Source organism: Neopsephotus bourkii, unplaced genomic scaffold (assembly GCF_033783945.1).
Source record: "Neopsephotus bourkii isolate Nb327-2 ecotype Australia unplaced genomic scaffold, CSIRO-AGI_Nbou_v1 NB_1292, whole genome shotgun sequence".
NCBI classification, from domain to species: domain Eukaryota; kingdom Metazoa; phylum Chordata; class Aves; order Psittaciformes; family Psittacidae; genus Neopsephotus; species Neopsephotus bourkii.
In genome coordinates this window covers 4,168,445-4,184,354 of record NW_026901776.1, presented here as the reverse complement: position 1 = coordinate 4,184,354, position 15,910 = coordinate 4,168,445, and the positions used below count along the sequence as shown (strand labels likewise).

At 38.2% G+C, this 15,910-nt stretch overlaps 1 protein-coding gene across 6 annotated transcripts in view; it reads left to right on the top strand.

Annotated features, from left to right (window-relative positions):
- Nucleotides 1-15,910, top strand: part of AKT3 (AKT serine/threonine kinase 3) — a 148,189-nt gene that overhangs the window by 54,528 nt on the left and 77,751 nt on the right. The window contains exon 2 of one of the 6 annotated variants that reach the window (XM_061365777.1): nt 9,607-9,682. The exons of the other annotated variants lie outside the window; for them this stretch is intronic. The gene's annotated coding sequence lies outside the window, so the exon portion shown is untranslated. The remainder of the gene's footprint in view (nt 1-9,606; nt 9,683-15,910) is intronic. 6 annotated transcript variants of the gene reach the window in all.

The following is a 15,910-nucleotide window of genomic DNA, read 5'->3' as shown; positions in this document are numbered from 1 at the left end:
TCAGTTCAGTGGTTAAAATCTGGCAAATCATAAGATAGGAGAATTGTATTTTAGCTATCTGTAGGTGGCATTGCCAGGCTTACAAAATTAGCATATTAAGGTTTGACTTTGGAGAAAAGGCCACTAAAATTGTTCATTGCTCATGTTGAACTCGCCTACATGAACGCATCACTGTGGTGGAGGATTTGAAACTGCTGAAAACCAAGAGGTGTGTAGAGGCCATGAAGGGCTGAGTAAAAACAGGAAGACACTTGAATACATCATTTTAATAAGAATAAAAAATAACATAGGGGTGGTTTGCCTGTATTTTGTATTCATTAAATGGAAGGAAGCATTTGCATTCTGATCAAATAATTTTAAAAACATTTACTTGAAGCATACTAGAACAAGTAGCTACAGGCAAGACTTTTCACCACCCATTGTCTGGTAAAACTAGAAATAAAGTTCGTGTTATTAAAAATAAGTCTTGTTAGTTCCTGGGGACATTTCTGTAAAAAAAAAAGGGAAATCCTGAACACTGAAGGCTTGCTGTTTTTATGGTGCTATTTTGGCAATTGTCCTTGTTTTCCTATTCATGATGAGTGTTAGATGAGTGACCTGACATTTGTAGGGCTGTTATTTAATGCAAACATCATCTTATAACTGGTGGCACTTTAACGATAAAATATGACTTTTCCATAGTGCATGCTGAACTGAGAGGATGGTAAACTTTAAATAGGTGGCTATAACCTTCACTTCAGTTGAGTTTACAGATTGCAACTAACACAATACTGAACAGGTACAGGGAAAAAAACCACACCAAAGTGTAGGAAAAACAGCTAATTATAGTAATTGCAGCTGGTTTCAAAGTACTTCTAACAGTTTGTGCATAATGCTTACTTGAAAGCATCAAATGGGCGCTAGTTGTGAAATAGAACACCTGTTTGTTGTTGAGCATGTGTTTATGCAGATGATTTTTGTTGTCAAAGCACCTTGATGTAGAGTAGTCCTGTTTACATTTACATTCTCCCCAAAGGATTAACAGTGTTCTCTCAATAAATTTGCAGTCTATTCTCCTCTCAAAGGCTGCTGTTTGGAGGGTGGTGTGAACGAGGCAACAAGTGCTTGCTAATCACTTGAATATACATAATTAGCGACAGTCTGGTGCACTGGAGTCTTTGTACAACCATAACAATACTGATTGGCAGCAGCAGATAACAATAGTCGTGGCAAGGTGCTATTTGTTGAATATTTGAAGGTGTTTTTCTTTTATATTTGCAGTAGGCATTTTGAGTTAATTGCACCATTATTCTGGAACACTCTTACTATGTTGTGTTAATGTCAGAGTTAAAGATTGGTCATGTGGCCTGTTGTACACAAAGGAATAAGACCTTTAGCAAATCATTTGCTTCTTCTGAGATGAAAGCTAGATTTTTTTTTTCTTCCTTCATAATTTTCTGAGACTAAGCTGGATCTTTTCTTCTTTCCTATTTATATATAACCCAAAGTCAAACTGGAAGGTATATATAAGAATTTGGAATATGAATGCATGTGATGATACATAATCACTCCTTGTATTCTGCAGTGATCAGTTTTATGACTGGATCTGTTTGTCAGGTTCTGTACTTTAGAAAACACAAGATCTTCGATGATACAATGTACAGGTAATATAGACTGTAATGTAATAGATAACAATGAGAAAATTACATGGATTACTTTTGAAGCTTTTTATATTCAAAGAAAATGTGGTTTAATATGGCAAATGCTTATCACCAGTTTAACTTAGGGAAAATACTAGAACAAGTAAATTGTTTATGAACATCTAAAAAATGAGGTGAGTCACTGAATTTTGCAAAGTTAACTTGTATCAAACTCTTAAATTTTCCTTTTACTGACAAGGACTCATATATTAGGTGAAATAACTGTGAGTTTGTTTGTAAGAGAGAAACTGTTTGAAACCTGATGAGTAATTATTAAAGGTTCACTATCAAATGGAAGTAAAAGTGGAATAGAATTTTATTAGGCTGCTACCTGACTTCTGCCTAGGCAGTACTCTCATTGATGAGGTAAGTAATGGAAAACAGAATGTTTATTCATGTTTTGAGGTTTCTCCAAAATGAAAGGGACTGCAGGTGTGCTGGAGGATGGGATTAGAATTCAGAATGGTATTGGTAATATGAAGATGTGGTGTGTGAGTAGCTGGAAGCTGTTCAGGGGGAGCAAGTTTGACATGCACTCTAGAATCACCTACTTTGCAAAGAAATGAATGAGAAAATGGCTAGGTAAGTAGCCCTAAAGAAAAAGTCCAGTGCGTACTGTGGATGACAAACCGGGTATTAATTATATCTCAGGGTTGTGAAGAAGGCAAACACAGGCATGCATAAACAGCAATAGAGCCTGTAAGATGCATCTTTTTGCTCCATTGAGCACTTAAGTTCCTAGCTGAACAATTGCATCCATTTCTGGCTGGTGCATTTCAAGACCAGCAATGATAGTGATCAGCAATTTAGGGGGTGTGACCTGAATTGCATGAGTTGCAATTACTGAGGCCGAATAAGAGAAGTGATAATATAATCTGTTCTTCATGTGTACAGCACAGAGGAGAAGAAATTAAGCGTTTATGTTGTAAGACAGTTGCCTTACAAACCAGGGAAGCTTCTCTTTAAGTATGCATAATGTAACAAATAGCCTACTGGGTCCTATCAGTGACCCACCTAGCCCAGTATTCTGTCTGCAGTGGCAGAGGAGATGCTGTTTAGGGAGAGCTTGTGAGCTTGGCTGTTTTCTTGCTTTTCATTTTCCTTGCATTTTCCCAGAGCCCAGAACCGTTGCATTAGTAAAGTTAGATGGTATGTCTCTGTATGATCTTGTATCTGTTTATGGACCTGTTTCACCAAGTGCCCTAACTATTGTATTGTGGTATCTGGTGAACAGTAGTTCTGCTTTACCAGCTGCCTTCATGATTTCTAAACCTCAGCCCTCTCTCCTCTCTGAACTAAAGAGAGAGGTCTTTTCATCCTCTCTTAGAAAAGGCAGTTTCTCCATCCCCTGGACCATTTTGGTTGCCCTTCTCTGTGTTTCCTCATAATTCCACTACCTTCTTGCTGAGATGTGGAGACAAGACTGTGCAGGGTAATGAAGATGTGGGCACAGCAGTTTTCTTTATCTTGTCTACATATCCTTTCTGATGTGCCCAACAGTTTTTTTTGGCTGCTGCTGTACATGAACTTACTATTTCTTAGAGCTGTGAGTGTTGAATCTAGTACTCAACTGAACTATAATTTGTGGTTCTAAGGTAAACATTGTGAGGCATAGTTTAGATTATTTTTTTTTCCTAGCCACATTACCTAACGTTTATGTACTCTGTATTCATTTGTCATCTTTGACTATCCACTACAGTGTAGTATCATCCTTAAGCTGTAAGATTTCATGGGTCACAGCACTATCCAAGTCTTTGATGAAGATGTCATATAAAAATGATGCCAGCATGGAACCACTGGGAGACTTCCTGACTCTCTTATGCTTAAAAGTGGCCATTAACCCTTATCTTGACCAATGACCTTATTGACCTTATTAATTAACCCTTATCTGACCCATTTGGTGGCCTTCTATGATGGGGCTATGGAACTGATAGACAGGGGTAGAGCAGTTGATGTCAACTACCTGGACTTGTGCAAAGTGTTCAACATTGTCCCACACAACATCCTCGTCTCTAAATTGGGGAGACATCAATTTGATAGGCGGACCACTCGGTGGATAAAGAACTGGCTGAATGGCTGCATGCAAAGAGGTGTGGTCAATGGCTGGATGTCCAACTGGAGACCAGTAATGAGTGGTGTCCCTCAGGGATGGGTGTTGGGACCAGTATTGTTCAACATCTTCATCGCTGACATGGACAGTGGGATTGAGTGCGCCCTCAGCAAGTCTGCCGATGACACCAAGCTGTGTGGTTCGGTTGATACGCTGGAGGAAAGGAATGCCATCCAGAGGGACCTTGACACGCTTGTGAGGTGGGCTGATGCCAACCTCATGAAGTTTAACCATGCCAAGTGCAAGGTCCTACACCTGGGTCGGAGCAATCCCAGGCACAGCTACAGGCTGGGCAGAGAAGAGATTCAGAGCAGCCCTGCGGAGAAGGACTTGGGGGTGCTGGTCGATGAGAAAATGAACATGAGCCAGCTTCAGTGTGCACTCACAGCCCAGAAAGCCAACCGTATCCTGGGCTGCATCAAAAGGAGCATGACCAGCAGGTCAAAGGAGGTGATCCTGCCCCTTTATTCTGCTGTTGTGGGACGTCACTTGGAGTATTGTGTGCAGTTCTGGTGTCCTCAACATAAAAAGGACACAGAACTGTTGGAAAAAGTCCAGCGGAGGGCCACGAGGATGATCAGGGGACTGGAGCACCTCCCATATGAAGATAGGCTGAGAAAGTTGGGGCTGTTCAGCCTGGAGAAGAGAAGGCTGCATGGAGACCTCATAGCAGCCTTCCAGTATCTGAAGGGGGCCTATAAGGATGCTGGAGTGGGACTCTTCATTAAGGCCTGTAGAGGTAGGACAAGGAGCATTGGTTTAAAACTTAAACAGGGAAAGTTTAGATTGGATATAAGGAAGAAGTTCTTTCCTGTTAGGGTGGTGAGGCACTGGAATGGGTTGCCCAGGGAAGCTGTGAATGCTCTATCCTTGGTGGTGTTCAAGGCCAGGTTGAACAGAGCCTTGGGTGACACAGTTTAGTGTGAGGTGTCCCTGCCCATGGCAGGGGGGTTGGAACTTGATGATCTTAAGGTCCTTTCCAGCCCTAACTCTTCTATGATTCTGTGATTCTATGATCTTTTATTTCCTCTTACTCATCCAACATTCAGACTGCATAAGAACCTCTTCTCCAATCCTGTGGCAACTTAATTTCTGTACTGATATTTGGGGAGGAATCTTGACAAAGTCATCATGCCTCCTGGGTGCCCTTTCCCTCATATTTATTGCCTCTCTTGTATTACTCCATCAGGTTAGTGATGCAGGCTTTCCTTTCAAAGCAGCCATGATGGCTCTTTCCCAACAGATCTGCATTGTCTCATGTGCTGTGTGATCTTATTTATTATAGACTCTAGTTACTTACCAGAAGCAGGAGTCAGACTTGCAGTTTCTGGGATCCTTTCTAGAGTTTCTTTTTGATTGAGGTTGTGTTTGCAATCCATCTTCCGGGCGTGTGGCCATTTGTAGTTATGAGTTACACTTCTTGGCCAGCAATCTCTGTGGTTTCACATTTCCGTTCCTTCAGCACTCCTGGAGTCCACTTTTGGTGACTTGCTGACATCTGGTAATTCCTACATATTTAAATTAAATCATCTAGCTTTCACTCGTCTACTACAGGAAAAGGGTCTGTGTTTGGGTATCTTTCCAGCATGCTTAGCTGTAAAAACCAGGCAAGTAATTTGTAGTGCTTCTCTGCTATGGCTTTATCATCCTTGAGTTCCCTTTATATACTTCTGTTGTTGAGCAGTTCCACTGATTTCTTGCCTGGCTTCCTGTTTTTGACGATGAGCATGTTTTGCAAGAAGCTCATCAAATTCTTTTTCTATCTGTCTCAGTTGTGTATTTACATTGTCCTGGCATATTTTATTGTTTTACTGTTTCCTTCTTATTTGGGCAAGCTTTTTATTCTTAATACTGACCTTTTCCCTGTAATCACCTTTTGACTTCCATTAAGACATCCAGGTGGATTTTGGAGGGTTGGGAGGGAAGAAAGAGAGAACTACTTTATTCTTTTTGAATTGTGGCAGCCATTTTTTCTGCCCTTACAGTATTTTCAGTAGTCTGCTGCCTGTTTGTAAGATCTTTTCATGTGGTCCTTTGCTCCACTTCTTTTTCCTTTCTTTCTTACTTTTACCTATATTTTTCTGTTGATGTACAATATTTGGATATTTGATTTACTTGTTCATCTTTCTTCCACACCAGTTTTAAACCTACTCATGAAATAGTAAGATATATTCCTGGGAGATGGAAAAATCTTCCACTACAGAAGCAGTATTGTTTTAAATATAAGTTAATGGTAGTTAAAAGTAATAATAGTAGTTTCCATCCTATTTGCAGATCTAGGGAGATCTTTGGAGTGTTTTGTAGGAGTCTACAAAAGGTTACCGAAGCAACACCCAGCCAGCATGTCCAGGGTGTGGGACACATGCTGGAAAATGTTAGGGTTCCATGAACTGAGAAATTTTAAGTTCCATTGTGTTAAATAAAGTCTTTGCGTTCTTTAGTGCTTGTAATTCTTCAGAATTCATAGTCAAGTTCTGTAGAAAATGGTTTCCTTGCAGCTTCTCAAGATGCACAGTAAGAATACAGAGAAGTAAATTAGTACTGGGGGAGGGGAATTATGAGCTCCAGTCCAGTTTTTCTTTTAATATTGAATATTAAAATGAATATTATCATCCTGGAGAAATAGGAGAGAAGAAAAATTATAATGGTTTTGGGTTAGAGAGAATGACTTTAGAACATGAGGTGCTGAGAACCTCTGTGAGTATTGAGCAGTATGGAATTGTCTTGCCATGAGAAAGAACCTTTAATGGGGAAATGTAGAGAGCTCTTTAATAGAGCATCAAAAGGAGTGATGGAGCTCTCTGACTGAATCTTGAATCCACATTTATTCAGAACCAAAATGAGGGTGACTGAGATTGAAAACTACACCTTGATACCCTCAAACCAAAACAGAGTACATTTTGGAAAATAAGTGATAAAAAATCAGGTAGTTTTTTTACCAGTATATGCATAACAGGGGAGAATTATGTGGACTCGTTTCTTGAAGAGGTCATACTGAAATGATGAGTTTTTGTTTTTGTCTTAAAATACATGATACCATGAATAAAAATCACAAAATATCCTATACAGATTAGCACGAGGTACTCAGATTAGCAATGAAATGTAAACTTGTTGAGAATTTGTCTAAGGCTTTCTCAGAGTGTTATTCAAATGAAACAGCAAAAATACAGTTGCTCTTTGCTGAGCTCCCTGCTGACATGCTGTTTGGAAAACACTGTATCAATTTAAAAAGATAAGATTACTGTAGTTCCTTGTGTGTTTCATAGTCTTTCTTAGCTGGGTACTGCTGTGCCATCAGTTTGGCATTTTCATATTCATTATCATGGACAGTTAGAGCTCTCTTACTGTATTTTTGTTTTCTCATTATACCACGTAAAGCCTATTAGTCCTTTACACTTTAATGTGTGAAGGTACTGATTCGTGGCAATCAAGTAATTTCTTCTTATTGTTTTGATATGTTAAGTAAATGGAGTTGTTTAAAGACACTGCAAAGGCACTTTCTCTAGCGCATGGTTTGTTGCTGGGTTGCGAATAAAAATGTTCTGCTTGTGGTGGTACAAATACAGGTGTAGAGAATGGTATAGAAGTGTTGTGCAAGTCAGCGTTAATTTTCCTCCTGAAATGAGGCAGGAGTGTTACTCTTTCTGCACTTTGACCTAAGGAGCAAACACACATGAAGGATGCAGCCAGGCAGCACAACCATCCTTTCACAAAAAGAGGCTGCGACAAAAAGTGTATGTTGTCTGTGCTGGTGCTTGTACAATCAACAATAGATACACATACAGCCCTCCCACGTGTTACTCACATAACCAGATCCTTTCAACAGATGCCCAGTGTGGCAGGGAGAGAGGGAAGTTTTGAAGGCAATATGCAGAAGATGTTTTCTTTTTATACCATATCAGATCTAATGGTATGCTGCTAATGAAGGAAGAGGTTCAGCTAGACTCTGGCAGGAACATAACCACTTTGCCACCTCCTCAACTCCCTCCCACTGCCTTTTTTCTTCCTGTTGGACTAGTGAGCTGCACAAGTGGCACATCAGACAAAGACGACCACTGGACTGCAGGACTGGGAGAAGAAAGAGGACGGTTTTTCCTCAGCCACATTAGCTGAGGTATAATGAAAAATTGCACCTGGAATTCTCTGAGGAGTTTTGTTGGGACTAGAGGAGTCTGAAAACAGATTTATTTCAGGAGAATTAGAAACTTGTAGAGAACTAGAGCATTTATCTTAGTGGTCATTGATCCCTTGACCTCACCTTATTCTGCCCCATATGGAGATTAAAAGTGTATTAGAGAATGACCAGATCTCTGGGAGGTGCTCCTCCCCTTAATCATCTCAGATTGTCTGAAGAGGGTTTGCTGTCTGTAACCAATAATCATGTGACTAAATTTCAGTCATTTCCCATCAAACTGTGTGTGATCTGTTAGTACAAGATCAAGCTGTCACTGAAAACTAAATAGTCTTGGTATAAAATTGAACTGAATTAAACTGTAGTCATCCAGAAGAAGAGCTTTTGTTAAAAGTGTTTCAGCTGTGCTGCTGATGCTTGCTATTCTTATGTGCACACTTGGTAAACAAAAATATGGAAGTCTCTTTAGAGGAGATGAAAAATTTGTGTTGCTTCTTTGTGATGGGGAGCTCAGATTCCCTGGGGAGCATCAGCATGGAAAAATGCATCAGCATCATAACCGACACTCATCTGCAGCATGACCCCCGGAAGACAAAGCAGCATTTTACCTCTCGGGATTAGCAAACATGTGTCAGCTTTAGTACTGCTGTTTGGTAGTCAGGTGATAGACTGCCCATATGTCCTCTACCTCATTCTGGCATGAGATTCCCCCCCCTCCCCCTTTGGAATTTAAAATAAAAGCATAGCTTTATTCCATTGTCATTTGTTACAGTTCTTATAACACAGACATGAAATTTTAAAAGATGTTTTAAGAATATCTGTACCCAAGTTTATTTTTCTCACAGTAAGTCATTACTGGGAAAGCTTCTTTCTTTGTTTGCTTGTCTGTACTGAGGACATACAGAAACGATTATAGAACATAGATGACTTGCATCAAAAGAAACTTAGGTATATAAATAGTTATACTTTAAATGCTTTAAATAGGAGGATGAATGTTAAGAGTTCTTCAGCCACCTACACAGCTCAAATCCCTTCTCATAGTGCAGCATGGTCCTTTTGGCAGTGCCATGCTCCCAAATTGCACAGGGAAAAAGGAGAGAAGGAAGAGGCTTTTTTCAGACACTTACAACTTGCATCTAATTGAACAAGTGTCCCCAGCTTTGTCTCTGGGATTTAGACCAGCAATGTGACGATTCCTTGCCATAAGAAAAGTAGTTGTTTAATAGTTAGTGTTTTGCAGTGCAGAGAAACAGAAGTTAGTATGTGTCTTTGAAGTATCATGAAGCTGAAAATTTAAAAATGACTGGAAGCTTGGAGAAATGGCGTGTACTGTCTTCTAGTAGTCCATCACTGGCATTTTAGCACTCTGAAGGAATAATCTGTAGGTCATTTTAAGCAAGTTGGGAAATGTGAGTGTTACATCAGTGTTATGCAAACATCATTATTAAAGGCTGATGGAAGCATAAAGTGTGGATTTCCCCTCGCTCTTACATCAGTTTCTATATCCATTATGGATGAGATCTTTATATTTCAGCTATTTAGATTTTACCTAATTTATTATTTTTAAAGGGAGTTGCAACCATGATTCTTAAGGGATTCTGTAGTTCATTAAATGAAAAAACAAAAGACACAACTACCTCTAATAAATGTTTTGATTAAAATGGACATTTCTGAACCTTCTACAGACAATACCCGCTCAGATGTGACAGCATTTGTGACATCACCAGTACAGACTTTCACAAGGATTTTGAAGTCAGTGTTGTAAGTCAGTTTCCATTTTGTTTTTGTTAATTAGAAAATTGTGCTGTTTACTTTCTAGAGGAAAAAGCATCCACTAAAACCATATCAATCTGTTTAGTTAATTAAAAAATAGTGCAAATACACTTTTTGAAAATTACAGTTCCTATTGGTCCCTAGTATTTTGGTGTAACAAATGTTAAATATTTGGTGCCAGTTAATTATTGTATGTATAATCAGAATTTCAGAAAGGCCAGGTGTAGGAGGAGTTAATCAGTGTTTCGTCTTCTATGAAATTTGACTTTTGCATTAAATAATGTAATTGTAGAGTTTGCTGAGATCTATTTAAGGTCATCCTATAAGTTATTAGAGTGACTTTTGCATCAAAGCTATTTTGGAGGCTGTCATTAAAAACTTTTCACTAATTCAGATTAGGAAAAAAATATGTGCTCATAGCACAAAACCCATGAAATGCATGTTTGTTAGCAGAAAACCGGTAACAAACCTCATCCTGATACTGGCTAGATAAATTCATGTCTTATCTAGGTCACTCATCTTTCCATTCTGTCTTGTAACTTGGAATTTTGGGGTTCATAATTCATAGCTCTGTTTTAGAAGTTTTTAAGTGACTGAAAATGAGGCACAAATTGTGTGCTAGTAAATTTTACTTGTGCATAGGAATTTTACATAGGAATTTTACATTTCTACTTATTAGTCAAGCTTTCTTTTAATTCAGAGGACTGGAAAAACTTGAAGCAAAAGAACACTTCACTTGGCTGAATATTTATTGCGATTGTAATATAATGAAATAATACAATAGGAAATACTGGAAAATATGTAAATTAAAATTGAACTCTATTATGATTCTTGTGTGGGTGTTATGAACAGTTTTGTTCAATTTAAGGCAGTGAAATGTTTTAGAAATATGTAGAATACTGAGATTAAAAACCTGAGGTTTTTTTTTTTTGTTAGTTTGTTTGTTTGTTTAGCTTCGTTACTTTAATTGTAGGCTGCAAATTTAAGAAAATACTGACCAAATAGTTTTTATCCTCTTGGCACTGCTTCTATTATGGGAAGTATTACATGGCTTACTCAAAATGTCAATTTATATTGAGATCTCTGTGTTGCTAAGATTTTGTTAATATCACTAAATCATAATAGCCACTTCAGAAATGCATGTCAAGGTATTGTATTTCTAGCTTTTTTCAAATTGTAAATTCTAAGTGATTTTTCAGTTATTTGCCACAGTGCCTAGATTTGTACCTATTCCTTATAGGTGACATATTTTTTAGTCTGCAATTTCTATACAAAGACATATGCCAGAGTATTTTTTGCTTACACAGAATATGAATTTGTATTAGGCGAATCTGTATTAGGCAAATTTGTGTTAGGAAATTCTTGGTTTAATATTGTGTCAGAACAATCGTGGCATCGTTGCCTAGAGATGCAGTTGATATTAGAAATTTGAATCACTTGAATCTGATTTTATGACTTAATTGGAAAACAAGAATTGCAGTCACAAGGCAGACCATCAGTCTAGTTAATCATTAGTTAATCTTGCCTAGGTTCATTCTGTGATACCCCTTCTCCCTTGCTTCTTTCTTCCCCCTAGCTAGTCATTTCTCCCTGGTGCTGGTACTAGCTGTAGAGTGAACTGAAATTGTCGTGATGTGGTCAAATCCTATTTTCTTGGGGTGTACTTTTGGTTAGATCATTTTGTAGATCTGCCTCAGCTGCACGGATCCCAGTGCTGACATCATAGAGTGGGACATGGGATGCACTGCACACTTCCTTCACAAGTGTTCTTCACCTTGCCACATGCACTGTGCTGGTAGTAGATTGTATTTAAGGTGAACTACAATGGCCAAGGACTGGAACTTTCATTCACCATCAGTACACCTTGGCTAGTACAGGACAAAACCACATAGCAGTTAAAAGAAGAACCTTCCTGTATTGAATGTGTACTCCAATTTCCTGAATGCCAAATTGTAATTTTTTAAGAATAAGTGCTCACACACATTTGGAGATGCCTCACAGCGTTAAAGGAGAGGCTGGCTTTTTCTGAAGGTGCTAGTAGGTGGTGGGTGCTGGATTGGTGGGAGAGTGGCTGGCATTGCCATGGTGCAAACAGCTAGTTACGTGGTAATGTTACAGGATCCAGCTAGAACTTTAGATGCTGAATGTTTGAAAATCTGTTCTTGAACTCTTCTGAAAACGTGCTGCTATGAGATGATTGATTATTCTACTATTGGCCATTTGTGTTGTTAAATCCTTTTGTCGGAGTCCATCCTTTGAAACTGAAGACTAATCCCGTCTTTCTCTCTTCACTCTGCTTCTCTCTGTTTTTGTGTGTGTGTGTTTTGTCTCTGAAGCCTTTCTGTTCTTTTGTCATTTTAAAAAATATAGTTAGCAAAACTGTAATTTATTTATCAGGGAATAATAACATTTGCACTGTTCCTAATATTGTGTACCTTTACAAATTATAATATTCTTCTTTCATCTCAGTACTACATAGTTGAGCAAAGGTTACATTAATTGTTCTTTAGTGGTTAATTTAAAACTAAACATGGTGTATGAGTATTTCAGGTTATTCCTATAACTGTTTATTAGTTTAAGTAATTCTTCACTGTGTTTCATCTGGTGAAATGCCACTCTGAAATCCTTCACATTCTTAATAAACTTGAATAGTTTCACTGTCTTGCAGTATATGCAGTGTTGATCCCAGATCATTATTATATATTTTCGCTAAAGTGTTCCTAACAGAGAACTGTAGAGCCTCATGGGTGGAAATTTGACTCTGTAATCCTATTTTGCTCTCTTTCTTTTACTCAGTTTCCTATTTCTGTTTTGTTCCATCACACAGTTTTTTTCATCCACACAACTACCTCTCCCTTAAACTTATTAAAAGCTTATAAAAAGTTTAAATAAATTGTGTTAGTCTTACCAATTTTTTTTTAATTGATATTCTTAAGGAAATCCCATGTGTATCTTGAGCATGATTTTTCTACTCAAACACAGTGCTGCTCTATTTATTTTATGTCAGTTTGCATTATTTAAGTGTATGATTATAAATAGAATTAGTTTTCTTTGATTGACATCCAAGTAATCTACTTGAAATTTTCAAGTTTTCTTTTTTAACCTTCTTTTTTTTTTGTTCTTCTTGGGGGTGTGGGGTGTAATTCTCTGTTTATAGTCCTTCATCTTAACTGTCATCATTGAAGGGTAGCTGGTTTTTGCCAGTGGTTTTCACCTCACAATTTCTTAGTAACTGTGGATGTATTCTGCCTAGTTCTGGAACTCCTTAGTACCTAGCACTCTGCTCCAATACTTCCTTTTTGATCTGGAGAGTTGAAAGTATTTGTCTCTTCCCTGAAGCAGATTTCTGTTGTTGTGAAAACCAGTAGAAGAAACCATTCTGGTTCTTTCCAAATACCATTGCCTCAGTTGCAGACTTCATTTTATATCTTGTTAATTTTTCACCAAATTTTCATCTCTTATTTTGTGTAAGCTTTGTATTTCCCTTGCTTGGAAGTTCCCTACATCTTATTTTCTGTAAGCAGTACTTCTAAGGTTTTATTAATTGTGATGTTTTAACTACAGTGATTCCTTTCTTTAAAGAAGCCTACATTTTCTCAGCTCCACCCAACTGGTTCCTTACCTTCTGTGATTCCAGAATGATTTGGTGGAATGAACAGGCTGAAAAGCTGGAATTATGTGGTAAAGAGCAAGCAGACCCTGAGAGCTGGATGGTATATTTTCCAAATTTTGATGGTCCTTATGAATGAACTGCTTGGGTTGCTAATAAAAATACTACAAGGCCAAACCAAGGAAGAAAATGGAGGTCGAAGTAGGGGAGTGGATTAGAAGTCTTTGTCTCCCTCCTGTGCCCCATTCTGAAGTTTAATTTCACCTTAAAGTTTCCGAAGCAATTGCTTACCCAAGTACAGTCTAGCTGAAATATTTTGTGATGACTGTTATATAGTTCTTGAATTAATTCCTCTGTACTGCATAGATGAAAAGGAAAATACCTCCTGCTCATGCATTTTGAAGCCAACAGATTCAAGGAGCATTAGTGTCAATAAATTACTTCTCTGAACTTTATTATATGTGATATTTAGCCAGTGTGAGGGAAATAAAAAAATCCTTGAAGTGGACACTATTTAAATTTGGGGGCATGGGATTTTCTGCAATTAACTAGATTGCTATGGTAGGCCAATATATTAAGCTCAGGCAGTTTTGCTGCTAATTACACACAACTTCTCTGGAGTATCGGATATTCAGATCCATTTTATGAATATGGTAGAGAGAATAACAACTGTAAAACAAAGCACTGTGCATGTAAGTGACTGTTAGCGTGTATTTCAGAAGGGATAAATGCTCACCATATGGTACAATTACTGTGTCCAAGTTTTCAAATTAGCTTCTCTCATCCTCCTTATTACTGTCTTTAAAAAGAGAGGAAAAAAACCCAACATGATTTATCTACTCTGCAGCAGAACTCTTGACGCAAAACAGCAGCCCAGTTCTGTCCAGTTTTTTTTTCCTAGCATAATAGAGGCTGTCGGACTTTTTTATACTAATTACTGTGTGAGCCTCAGATGAACCCCCTTCAATTCACAGGGCTTTGTTAAGGGAGGAGCTGTCAATGTGTCTGCCCGTTTGCAGCTGTGCTGTGGCTTTAGCTTGCTTAACATTATGCTGCTTTTTAGACTTGACAGAAGGGATTTTTTTTTCTTTTTTTTTTTTTTTTTTTATTAAGGCAAAGCAGCCTTGTAGCGAAATGGTTTAAGCAGCTGCATTGTGGGGAAGCACAAAGAAGTTATTATTGTGTCTGTTTAGGGGGGTCGGATAGAGGGGGGAGATATTCGGCTGCTGTTGATGCCGATTGTTGACTTGCCATCTGCCAGATAGGGAGAAGAAAAAAATGACAGCTCCAGCAGGGTGTTCAAGAGGTTGTTTGGAGAGACGCATAAACATGTGCAGATGTCGAACTGAATAATGGCAAGAACTTGAGACGGTTTATGATGCTGCTGTTGTGTGTGCATATACAGAATGAATGTATGTGGAGATTTGGTTAGGAGGAGGGTACATATTAATTATCATTGTCCCCCACCGCCTCCTTTACTTCTGTTAATTAGTTCAGGAGTTTAATATCTTCCCTCCCTCTGTTGTTTATTCCTAAAAAGAGCCTTTTCTTGTAGGGAAGAAAACTTCTGATTTCTCCATGTGGTGCATTAAAAAAAAAAAGAAAAGAAAAGAAAACCTAACAGCTTAATAAATTTGGTATTGTGGAAGTAGAAAGAGTGATGCAGTTATTTCAGTCTCAGATATTTGGTGGACAGGTGCTATTACAAGTTTTCACATATCTTTGTCTGTCTACCTCAAGACTGATGTGTTGCATACCCCTGCTACTGCATCCTGAGCTTTTCTTATGCAGAAAGTGCCAATCGGTGATTGTCTAGTATTATGTAGCAGACAAGTAAATGCTAGAGGTTAGAATGAGATTAGCAACTAATTTTCTCTTTCACTTGATCTTATTTTCAGTTCTTTCTCCAAAGCAAGGAGCTGGTCAGGCATAACTTACATTATCCTGTTTGACAGTTGCACATAAAATAAATTTGGATGACTCTATAGGAATACAGTTTTCTTTCTTCCACTAAAATCATTTTTAATTTCTTGTTTGGTAATTTCTGGTGCTGCCGAGTTTCTAGGATAATGTGAAAGAAATGTGAAAAAGGATACAGTCATGGAGGGAGAATAAATTAGCCCAGAAGGGCTAATTGTCTTATCCAGCTGATGTCTTACTTCAAAGATAAAACCAGAAACTTTGAAATACTGAATTTTCTTCTGTAATATTATGTGAAATTCAACATTCTGATACCTATATTGAACTGAAAAATGGAAAATGAAATAGTGGTTGAGGTGCACTGTTGCTGTGGATTGCAGGCATTTCTTCCACTTATCAGTATATATCAGGGTTTTTTGGTCAATCACAGCATGACTTCAGTACTGTCTGAATGAACCTAAGCACCTCTTTCCACCAAGCTCCCACTGAAAGAAGAAGAACCCCTTTTCTGTCTTAGGTCCAAGAAGCACCAAGTCTGTAAGTTATTGATAACAGTAACTACTGATGGGAGCATTTGATGTACCCTTTTATTATCACTGTGACAGGGTGGCAGAAGTCAGTTTAGGGTTATGTCAACTTATTTTTGACTGAAAATTCAGGTGTGGCTGCCTCCTACCCAAAAGCTG